This window comes from Helianthus annuus, chromosome 8 (assembly GCF_002127325.2).
Source record: "Helianthus annuus cultivar XRQ/B chromosome 8, HanXRQr2.0-SUNRISE, whole genome shotgun sequence".
In the NCBI taxonomy this organism is placed as follows: Eukaryota; Viridiplantae; Streptophyta; class Magnoliopsida; order Asterales; family Asteraceae; genus Helianthus; species Helianthus annuus.
This window is the reverse complement of record NC_035440.2, coordinates 138,186,146-138,198,261: the sequence shown is the minus strand read 5'-3', so window position 1 is coordinate 138,198,261 and position 12,116 is coordinate 138,186,146.

Genomic DNA, 12,116 nt, shown 5'->3' with positions numbered 1-12,116 from the left:
CCTGTGAAGTTTTTTTTTTAACAATTTCAAACACTTTCAAATCATTCTAATTAAACATGAAAGATGCCGATTCCTGATCCACGATTACCAACTTGGGATCTCCGGCAAGTCAGGTTTTTCATTTAAACAGATTCACCCAAGCCTGACAGTCCTTGGGTGATTTCGAATTCTTGTTCAAGAATGGTGGAAAGTTTGCATCATCCATTGTTAAACCTGAATTCTCCTTTTTTACCTCAACCAACGGCTCCTCTGGCTTCAACGAACCAGAATCATTGCTTGCAGGTGGCTTGTCTGACTTTGACCTGTCAGATTCATCGCCGACCATTTTCTTCTTCTTCTTATCCTCTTTAGTCCTCAGATTTGTATCTGATGAATTTATCTTGCTTGACTTTGCAGCCGAAGAAATTGATTCATCAGAACTCTTATTCTTTCCCACGGATGAACCCGAGGACAATATCTTCTCCAGATATTCTCTTGCTTTCTTTCTTTTCTTCCTCAGTCTGTCTTTCGGCCCCTGTGAAAGTTTAACTTTCTTTTCTTGAATTGACTGTTCTTGAACTTTGGGTTTCAGAACCTTCTGTTCCTGGGGCTTGACTTTGACTGGAATCTTTGCCAATTTTTGAGATTTAGCCCTCAATCTTTCATTTGATCTCCTTGGGCAATCTCTGGCAATGTGACCTTTGATGTTGCAGTTAAAGCACCTCCTGGTCTCATAACTCCAATACTGACAGTTAACAGCAATGTGTCCTTGATAACCGCAACTGTAACACACTCTGTTATCGTACCAGTTACCACCTTTTTCACACCAAATACTCAGATCATAACATTGTTTAGCTTGGTGGTATTCCTTCCTCAAGTTTGCTGGTTTTGACGTTTGAGCACTGTGGTCCAACCTGCACCACTTATTACCAACAATTTTTGAGTTTTCATTTTTTACTTTTTGTAATTTTTCATTACGATTGGATGATTGATCTGATGAACTTTTATTATGTTTTTGAAAATTTTTCTCATTTTTAATTTTTTGTTTCTGTTCCACTTTCTTCTTCAAAGGTTTTTGCTTAGAGCATTCTCCCTTTTCAGTCGATTGTAGAACAGTTTTCTGAAATTTTTCTTTCAAATTTAAAAACAATTTTTGTTTTTCTAATTTTTCATTTTCATCATCAGATTTTTCATCGCAATCTTCAACTTTGACACTGTCAAAGATTGTGACATTGTCACTTATTGGAACAGAGTTGATTGGTTTTGGACAAGGAAAATTCAACTTGTCAGATGAAGTCACAAAACCTTTCAACTTCTTTTCAAGTTCGTCAATCTTGATTCTTGAATTCTCAGCTTCTTTTCCAAGCTGAGAAATTCGTTCAAGATGAGACTTGATTGCTTTTTCATTCTCAATCTTTATGTTTTCAAGAACAGATTTTTCATTTTCCAAAGCTTTTATCTGTTCCTGAAATTTTGATTCATTAGCTTTCAGATTTTTGTTCTCAAGTTTTATCCAGAAATCGTCATTTTCTGATGATTTCTGTTTGGTTTCAAAAACCTTAACATTTTCATTCAAACCTTTGTTTTCAAATGTCAAACTGTTCAACCCATCCAACAGTTTGTCATTTTCAGCTTTCAGTTCTTTACAATTTTCCTTCAGAATAAGAATCTGTTTATCATCAGCCTGCTTCACATCTTCTAACTTCTTGACTTCCAATGTCAAACTTTCCGCATTCTTCAAGAGTTTGTCATTTTCAGTCTTGAAGTTGTCACATTTTGAGCACACTGATGCAGAACTTGACAATCCAAATTTTGCAAATTCCTCAGCACTTGAAGCTTCCTTTTCATTTTCCCTGACTGTACCTGCACAAAATATTTTAATGAAATCAAGAGGATTTTCATTTACATCTATATAACAACCTCTCTTAAAATCGCATTTCATCACATATTTTGCCCTGACACATTCAACTATCCTTTTGATCATCTCCTCAATCACATCTAAACCCAAACCCAACACATGGGTTTTCCAACACTTTAATCATATCTTTTCTTTTCTTTCTACTTTCAACTTCATGAGTTTTAAGTTTGCTGATGAATTTGTTTAGATGTAATTTTGAAAAATTGGAATCCTTCCTTAAATTTTCCAAACATTCACTCCATTCAACAGGTAATGCATCTGCAAACTTTTCTATCTTTTCACCATCTGATAGAAATATCTCATGTTTTTTCAAGTATTCAAGTAAGACTCCATATCGGTTTTCTAACTCTTCCAAAGTTTCATCTTTCAAACATACAAAATATTTAAACCTTTTTGCCCATCCATCCTTGCTCACTGTTCTATAACTCTCATCTATAAATCCTCGATGCCAATCATTAAATTTCTCAAAATAATAATTTTCTTGTTCATCAAATACCATCGTCATTTTTCAAAGAATCCCGACAAGTCTTTATTGAACACAAAAGCGAAACTGTAGCTGTCACAAAAGCAAATTGGTCAAGTGTCGTAAAAGCGAACCAGAATTGACCACAAAAGCAGACCAGACTTGTAACAAAAATGGATCTCAACTGTCACTAAAAACGAACCTCAACTAATGTGACACAAAAGCGAACCAGTAATGTCGTCAACCACTTAACAACCTGCCACAACCTTACTTATTTGACCGATTAATTTTAATGGGCGGTGAACAAGGGCCGATGACAAAGACCAATCACATGGTCTGACACAATTAAATTTCTTTTTGAAATTGGGCTGATTAACTATTTCTGATTGGGCCACTAACTTGCTAATGTGATTGAACCTATACCTTTTAATTGTTTAATTGCAATCACGTGAATACATAAAATATCCGACAATATGCTTGAATATAATAGGACCACTTATATCACTAACACTTTGAATTTATATTGTGAATCAAATGACCGACAAAATGATTTATTAAAACTCAAGGATTGGGCCGATTGATTTACTAATAACAGCACATGCAACTACTGATCAACATTATTAAATGCATCACACAACTCAATGAACTTTCAAACGGTTAACATTTTTCGAAGTATTTTTCAAACGGTGATGTGATAATTTCAAACGGTCAGTTTCAAACGGTGGGATCAGACGATGTTGGTTTCAAACGAACACATGTTTCAAACGATGAAACCAAATTTCAAACGATAGAATAGTTTCAAACGATAGGTTGTAATTTCAAACGACAGATCTATGACGTCATCAACTCGCGAACATTTTCAAACGGTCATGTATTTTTCTAACAGTTTTAGATCGAATTTCAGTCCGAAATTTCTAAGGCTTTGTTAATTGACAAATCCGAACACAATATGAAACTTTGAGCCGATTTCAACCGTAAAAAGTATCAGTTTTAAGAAAGAAGGTGTAGAAAATGAGATTTTCAAGCTGAATATGGCAAGAACTCCTCGTCCTGAGCTCTGATACCAATTGTAGGATCGTGTCGCGACCTGAATGAGTCGTTCGGAAGAGCTCTCATACGTTTCAGAGGCGGAAACTAAGAAACGCACTACAAAACAGCTTGATCTACACTTTAAACCTCTTGTTCATTCATTTAACAGTGATTACAGTAAGAGGAAATACCGGCAGCACCTCGGTATAATTTTCCTGACCGTTACCAATGACAAACACAACAAGCCTATTTATAGTCTAACCCTATCGTTTGAAAACATCTCAAACGGTTACATGTTCAAACGACGGAACTATTCAAACGGCCACATTATTACAAACGGAAGTCATTCAAACGACGGAAGCTTCCTTTCAAACGGTCACCTCACAAACTTCAAACGGTTGACTTTGTGACTAGGGAATCTTCACTTAATTGGACCTTTAAATGTTATCTTCTCATTGGACCATCAATTGGCAACATTCTATTGGACCAAAGTTATTTTGTCTTCATGTGAATCCTTAAACACCCGTAGATTCATTTGACATTTTATTATATGATGCAATGAAGATGTCATTCCTATGATGTCATCATTGTATAAGATGGCATCATATTCGATCAGATCCGCAACGCGAGCTCAAGACTAGACATAAGACGAAGACGACAGATGACTGCACCAACAGTTTCGTACAAACCTAGTAGCTTCGTACGAACCAGGAGATTGAGAATTAACTTGTTTTAGTGCTGCTTCATACAAACCCACCATTTCACCTTCATACGAACATAGTGTTTGTGTTTGTTTAATTTTCAAGGTTGATCAAGTGTTTGATTGTGTGTTTGCAGGTAATCATGGCTGAAGAATTTTACAACGAGTTTTATAACGCGTTTACTTCCGAGTCATCCGAAACAACAACAGTTGCACCGAAAAGTATTTCGAAAGCTATAACTGATAATATAAAACATAAAAACTTTTATGGAACTCACTCAAAACCACTGAAACTTGATAATATTGAAGATTATTCCTGGTGGAAAGAGAGGTTTATTAATTGGGCAAAAGCTTATGCTCATGAGAGTTGGTTTTGTATGAAACTCGGTTATAAAAGGCCAATAAATGATAAAAAGAAGAAATTCCACTTGCAGACTTAGAAACTGAAGACCAAAAGTCATTTTCTCATGAACAAAGGATGATCGCGTTAATTCAACAACCAATCAGAGATGATATTTTTGCATTACTTAATCATTATGGATCATCAAAGTCTGTGTGGGAAGCATTGCGAGTGAAAGCTGAGGGAGGAAAACAAATTAAAAAGAATAAAATATCATTGTTAAAAAAGGAATTTGATTTGTTTGAGTGTATGAGAGGTGAAAATGTGAGACAAATGATTGAAAGATTTGTCACCTAAAATTGAACTTGAGAGGTTTGGAATTACAAAAACCAGAGAAGAAATCATTGACAAAGTTATCGAAGCTATACCACGTGCGGATCACTGGCAGACATTTGTCATAATTTTGAAAAAATGATTCACAACATGATGAGATTACCCTGGATACATTGATTGAGAAGCTTGAAAGTCATGAACTGGAGTTGCAAAAACAGAACAAAATGAGCAGTTGTACTTATCAGCAAAATGTGGGTCTTTATTACAGAGGAATCTTACCTTCAACCAATCAATCATCAAAGATTGGTACTGCTTTCGGTGTTGAAAAGTCAAAAGATTCACCGAAAGGTAGTTCATCAAGTTACAATCCAGGTTATCATTCCTCCTCAACAACATCAAACGCAGCAGAACCTGATGAGATTCAGTGTAACATTGCTTTGAAGCTAAAAAATTCTCCAACAATGAGTATTAATGCTGCTAAACAATAAATGAGTTTTTTAGCTTCAATTCTGGAGTCATACGAGAGTCTGGTAGCAGGGAGAATCGGAAATCCCGAATTGACAAAAGAAGAGTATGACCAGATAGACCCGGAGGAGATGAAACTCATTGATATCAGATGGTGTTCGGCTAGTGGCATTAGAAGAGCACAAAGTTTTATTGAGATAACACGCAGACAGGATCTTGGAGGTTTGTTAAGCACCAAGCTAGGGTTTGACAAGTCGAAAGTCACATGTTTCTGGTGTAAACAGAAGGGTCATTTCAAAAGAGAGTGTGTCAACTAGGAAATAGCTAATCATGTCAATCCATTTCATGATGATTGCTACAAGAAAACTATTTATCATCAAAATAGTGAACATTCGTCAAAGCCTGTTCAAAAGCAGATTGCTGAAGGATCTTCTAAAGAAAAGAAACAAGCTATGGTGACGATTCATGATGATAAAGTCGGATCCTGGACAATTCATGATGACAAAGGGTTTAACTGGAGTAAATACATAGAGGAAGAGAAAAGGGCGTTGGTTGCTGAAGTAAAAATGAAGTCTAAAGAATAAATTCTTTAAGAGAAAACGTATAGAGAAAGATGTTTTGCAGATTACAGAATAGAAGAAATGCAAAAAGAGTACGAAGAAACTAGGAGTTATGGTAGATGGGACAAGAAAAGAGAATGTTACATCAATCGTAAAGGAGATCCGGTTGTTGATTCAAGCAAAGTGGTGTACAATGATGTACTTACGGTTATTCCTTTGTCCGGAGAGTTTTATTCGAAGAAAGCAGCAGATAAAGATTATCTCAAAAAGCTAGATAAGCTAACCAGAGATGTAATGACAGCTAGTTTGAAGAAGAGAGACGAAGATAGAATGACGAAAAATGTTGAGAAATTGGTAGATGAGTTAAAGAAAACTGCAGAGGAAGGCAGTGATGAATAGCTGAATGATGAGAGTTTGAAGAAGAAAGAAGAAGAAGCTGGTGAAGAAAATCAGGAGAAGGTTGATGAAAAGCTGGAAAAGCAGGCTGATGAAGTTGTTGCTGAGAAACAACAGGTGAACAATGAGGTTCAGAAGGAAAAGGAAAAAGAAGCCGAAGTGCCAGAAACTGAGGTAATAACTCCAACTGAATCTTCTGAGGTGTTAAATAAAACTGTTGAAGTGCTTGTACTGAAAAAGATGAAAAATTCAGAACCAGAGATATAGAATTTTCTAAAATCGAAAGAGTTCTCAAAGATAAATGTAAAGTAATGTTTGAAAATGAAAAAGTTTTGAAAGATAACAATGAAAAGCTGACACTAAAATGTAAGGTTCTGGAAAAAGAAAATGAGATTTTGAAACAAAAGTGTTCAGCAATGACTGAAGAGTGTTTGCAAAAAGAAAATGTAGTTCAAGAAATGAAAAAAGAGTATGATTCAATAAAATTGGCATATCATATTTCAAAAGAGCCATATGAAGCTGTGAAAAGCCAAATGAAACTTGTTCAATGCAGATTATCACAATGTTCTGAAACGTCAAAAACACTTAAGAACCAGTATGAAATAAAACAACAAGTTGTAAATTCTTATATTGAAGAAGTTGCTGAGCTTAAACGTAGATGGCTGATTTAGAACAAGATAATAACAAGTTGCATAGTTATCATGCTTCTTCATATGTTATTGAACGTATTTTCAACATAAAATCGGATGGTAAAGATTCTGAAAGAAACAAGAAAGGAATTGGTTCAAAATATCATCAGGTTCCACCACCGTTTGAGAAAAAGTTCACATTCTATGATGAGGAGAAGGTGGAGAAAGCTTTCAACATGGTTGATCAATTGCCAGAAAATATTTACATAACCTATTCCAAATTTGATGATACTGGTGATTCAGATGTGGTAGGTAAGGTCGTTAAAAGGGTTTTGAAAGAGGATATGGTGTGTGCAAAGCGTGATATGTTTTTATTGATATTTTAAGCCCATTTTACACATTAATCAAGTTTTAAATTTATAAAACACGATATTCTACTAACACTAAACACACACTTGGGCAAGTGCACCCATCGTGAGCGTAATATAGTGTTGGTAAGATACCGAGGTCGTCCAAGGACACAAGAGCTTTTAGTACCGGTTTATCCTCAACGTCTAATCAATCTAAATTTTTTTGAGAGAGAAAAGTTTTGAAATATGAAATAAAAACTAAAAAATGCAAAGATAAATAAAATAAAAACAGATAGACAAGATAGTCTCACTTGGATCCAACTCGTCTTTATTGTATCCTTTGATGATTTTCGCATTTTCGGACCTTTTAAGAGTTTATCTTAGTTATAGTAGTAGGCCTCTCTTTTGAAGGTGACATTACGCTCAACCCAGTGGTTTGAGTCAGCAGGGATACAATCCCAAAGGGTCGGAATATTGAAAGATAATTAAGTAAGTTATTAATGCGAAAAGTGGTAGGCCCCTCTTTTGAAGGTGATGTTACCCTCGGCTAAGTGGTTTGAGTCACCAAGGATACAATCCCAAGAAGCCGATTTAATGTATTAATAGTAGTTTACATATGAGGGGTTCAAGCTATTCGCACCCCCACCATCCAATACCAGTGGGTATTGTAGGAGGTCCTAGTAAGCTTGAACCAGATCCTTGCAGGATCTATACATTGAACAAGGCAATAACCTTACCAAACCATTCCCCTAACCCTCGACCAGGTAGTCAACATGCCTTTATATAGACTGTAAAGACATGAATGATGCAATATTTTACTTTATGTAGACAGTAAAGTAACTTCAAGACACCACGGAAAAATGATAGGAAGAATTCACCTTCAACATAAGAAACTAGTTATTAAAGTCATTTATACAAACCCAAATAAAAAGTGCCGAAAGATTAAAAATCAAAAGTAATACATAAATGACTTATCTTCACCAAGTGATGTAAGAGGCTTAACCAAACATGGCCTTTGATTAGCAAGAACCCTTACAATCAATCTTGGATCCCGTGACTACTACACACTCTAAAGATGGATGATGGATGATGGTGGTGGGTGTTGGTATTGTAGTGGTGGTGGAGTGGTGGAAAAGTGGGAGAGTAGTGGTTTGCCAAGGGATGCCTTTGAAATGAGCCAAGCACCCCTATTTATAGCCTGCACAGAACTCTGGCCATGGCCCTATGTCCAGCGGGCACGCCCCCGTGGTCAGCCTTTTCTCTTCCTTCATTAATTGCAAGTGTCAGTAGAGGGCCCCACACGGCCCCGTGGTCAACTTCGTATCTGTACTATCAAGATTTGGCAAGATTCTGCGTATCTTTGCGTTGACCACGCCCCGTGCTGAGCTGGGCACGCCCCCGTGGTGGGCGTGGAAGCTTCTACAGGTTTGTCTTTTGTGCAGGTCCTTGACCACGCCCCATGTTCAGCTGGGCACGACCCCGTGGTCAGTCTTCTGATTCCTTGTTTTTACTTTGGGGATGCTGCCGAGGGGTCGGGCATGTCACGTTTATTCCTTTTCTTTGTATTTATGTTGGTTTTAACTGCTTATTTGCTCCTTTGTTTCATTTAAGCTCATTTGGTCCTATAAATTCAAAAGGAAGACAAAACATGCTTTTTCCAACATCAGTACTAAAAAATGGTTAGTTTTATGCCTCATTTGATGTAATTTATATGTTACATTTTGCACACATCAAGATACTACCAAAACATATAAGTCTGAATCACATGATGAAAATGAGGGAAGTTTTCATGAAAGTTAACTTAAAAATTCAAAATCTGAGAAAAATGCGAATGATGATCCGATAGGATTGGCATATACCATGATTGGATCAGACAACTTATTCTCAGATATTGAAATTTCGATTCAAAATGTGATTCCGGATAAAATTGATAAAGTTTTCAAATCGGTAGAAATCGAGAAGTCTGAAATTGAAAAATTTGCTGGTAAGTTCAGGAAAACTTTTTATAATAAATCTGGTTACAAAAAGAAAAACATGAAGGTTGGGTTGGGTTATAAAAAGAAACAATATCAAAAGAAAAAGGCTGAAAAGACAAACTATCAGAAAAAGATGAATTTTGTTCATGGAACAAGTTCAGAAAAAGAGAAAGAACTCAAATTTAGACGACAATCTAATGATGAGTTCTATGCTCAAAAGAAACAACAACAACAGGTTAAAGATGTTTCAAAGAGAACATGCTTTAAGTGTGATCAAATTGGACATATTGGTCGCAAGTGTCCAAATCTTAAACCCATTGGTGTTGTGAAAAAGAAGTCTGATGTTGTGAATCAGAAGTCAACCAAGTTTGAATCAAAACAAACTTGGAAGCCGAAAATACCCAAGGCTGAATCAATATAAACTTGGAAACTAAAGACATCCAGATTTAAGACTAAACAAAGCTGGAAAACAACAGCTGATTTGACAAAGCCACACCAATTTTGGAAACATAAAACTAATTTTTCCAAAACAAAACATTCAAAATGATTCAAGATTTTATCAAAGGAATGTTTTAAAAGGACAAATCTGGGTGGTAAAGCAAAAGACTTCTGTGAATGAGGAATCTAAAGAGAATGTTTTGAGAAAAAATGAACAACAAAGAAGAAATTAGTTATCCTAATAGGAACAGGGTTATCCTATGATCCTTCTATAAGGATACTTTATCCTACCATGGGTGGCCCATTTTCTAGGGAGATCCTTCCCATCTGGGATAGAATCCCTCCTAACAAAGAAGAATCGCTTCTTCCAGTTGGTGTCATTCTTGGTGGTTTTCAGAATTGGATGAGGTTCACCGGGTTTGTGTTTGAATAGAAAGCGGTGTGAACCATGGCTCACAAGGTTGTACAATTCAGCAAGTTCAAACATCCCTAATTCTATATCCTCTTGCTCTATGATCCTTTCAAGGGTATGCAAAACCCTCGACATCATAGGCATTGCCTGGACATAGGAAATGCCGGTGAGGGAGAAAAAAGATTGGGTAAAAGCAGGAAAAGGGTAGGAGTATCCTATCAGAAATGGGGTGACTGGAAAGGCAACCCAAGTTTCAGAAACGAAGTCACTTAAGGCAGTAGGATCGAAAGGCTTAAAAACAGAGTGGGAAACAATGACGAATCCTATCGATTTCAGGATCGGTGAAGCAGCAGCGTTCCTTCGGGGAATCTCCGATGATTCCTTGGCTTTTCAAAGGATTATCCTTCTGGTGATCCTTGGCAGGGGACGATCTTAACTTCATTTTGATTTGAAGGTTTCGGAGAAGAACAGAGTAAGAAAGAAAAAAGAGAGAAAGGGGAGAGAAGTATCTGCTTGATCTTCAAATGAGGATTTAAAGGATGTAACGCACGAATTTAAATGCTCCTCAACCCTTATCTCTAACTTGAATTTATAATGATGATTTTGCAGGGACGTCGCTTCAATGACGTAAGATCAGTAACAGATAGTTCTATCCTAACGGCTATATATCCGTTAGTTTGTTACGGATAGGATCAAGAAAATATAACTCAACAATTTACATTTTACTCCTTATATTTTGGGGGCAATTGTTAGGGGAGGATTTTCCAATCCTCAGGATCACGGATCCTCTAGTGCTGCCAGGATCATGGATCCTCAATTCTGTTTGAATTAAGGATCCTCAGCAGGTGTTGCAGGATCAGGATTCAGGATCCTTGTTGTTATCCTTATACTAACAATTGTCTACCTTGTACGTAAGCTTGTTTTGCAGGAGCGAAGGCATGGACCAAGTCTCACCGAAATTCCTGGAGCATCTTCCCTCAATATTCCGCATGTGCTAGGCTATTATGGACGTTATGGAGATCGTGGGGAGCTTGCACATATTTCGGATAGTTAGTTATCTTAGTTGTTACTAATTTAAAATGGGGATAACAAGCTTGAATTAGAAGACTTAGCTAATTTTGGCATACACACACTCTCGTAACAGCTCTCAATCAGCTCTCGAACACTACTTGGCGATTTCATACATTTTTTGCACATTACACACTAGTGATCCTTGTAACAAGCTTGTTATCATCCCGAGTTGTAAACTTCTATGGTTTAATCTTAGTTGGTGATCGGTAGTTTCCATCACCCGAGGTTTTTTGTGCCGGAGATCAACTCTTGATCAAGGGCTTTTTCCTCGTATAAATCCTTGTGTCATTTGTTCTTTACATTTCTGTGTTATCCTTAACATTGTTCATTGATTCAAGCATCACACCTCACAACAAAAGATTTGGTTGCATTATCTTTGCTTGATTTTTTACCAAAACAACTACCAAACAAATTTAGAATTTCCTCATTAGAAGCTAAAACAGGACCAGATCCCTGGATATTGCGAGCGGGGATAACATCCCGAGCCACTTGAATTTTAGTTCCTTGAGAAGAAGCTTGAGATCTCGGAGGAGGTGGTGGAAGCACTGAACCAATGGTTGCAGAGGTTGTGGCAGACACGGTGGAAGAGCTCATGCTTGATCTTGAGGCCATTGAAAATAGTTTTGAAAAAATTTCGAAAACAGAAAACCGAGTAATGATTTTAGCAAAGTATTGATTAAAAATAGCACCACATGCCCCACGGTGGGCGCCAAATTGTTTTGGTCAAAAATTACCGAAGCAATTTAGTGATTAAATCAGTCAAGTGAGGTAGTGTGCTAGAAATATGTGTTAAAAATATGCTTGTTACGCTGTTTGCAAAAACAGTTTAAGGATACGGCTCAGGATATAGAGCCGTATTTATGATCAAACAATGAGCAAAAAAAAGGTAAAGGGTGACACAGGATATATGAGGAAAGCCCTTGATCAGTCTAGATCGCCGGCACAAAACCTCGGGAGCTGACAATCGCAGCTGTCTTGTTCTTCTATTACTACAAATATCAGGATACAGTGCAGGATATGATGCGGATCAACTAGGTGTTATGATGTGATTTGAATA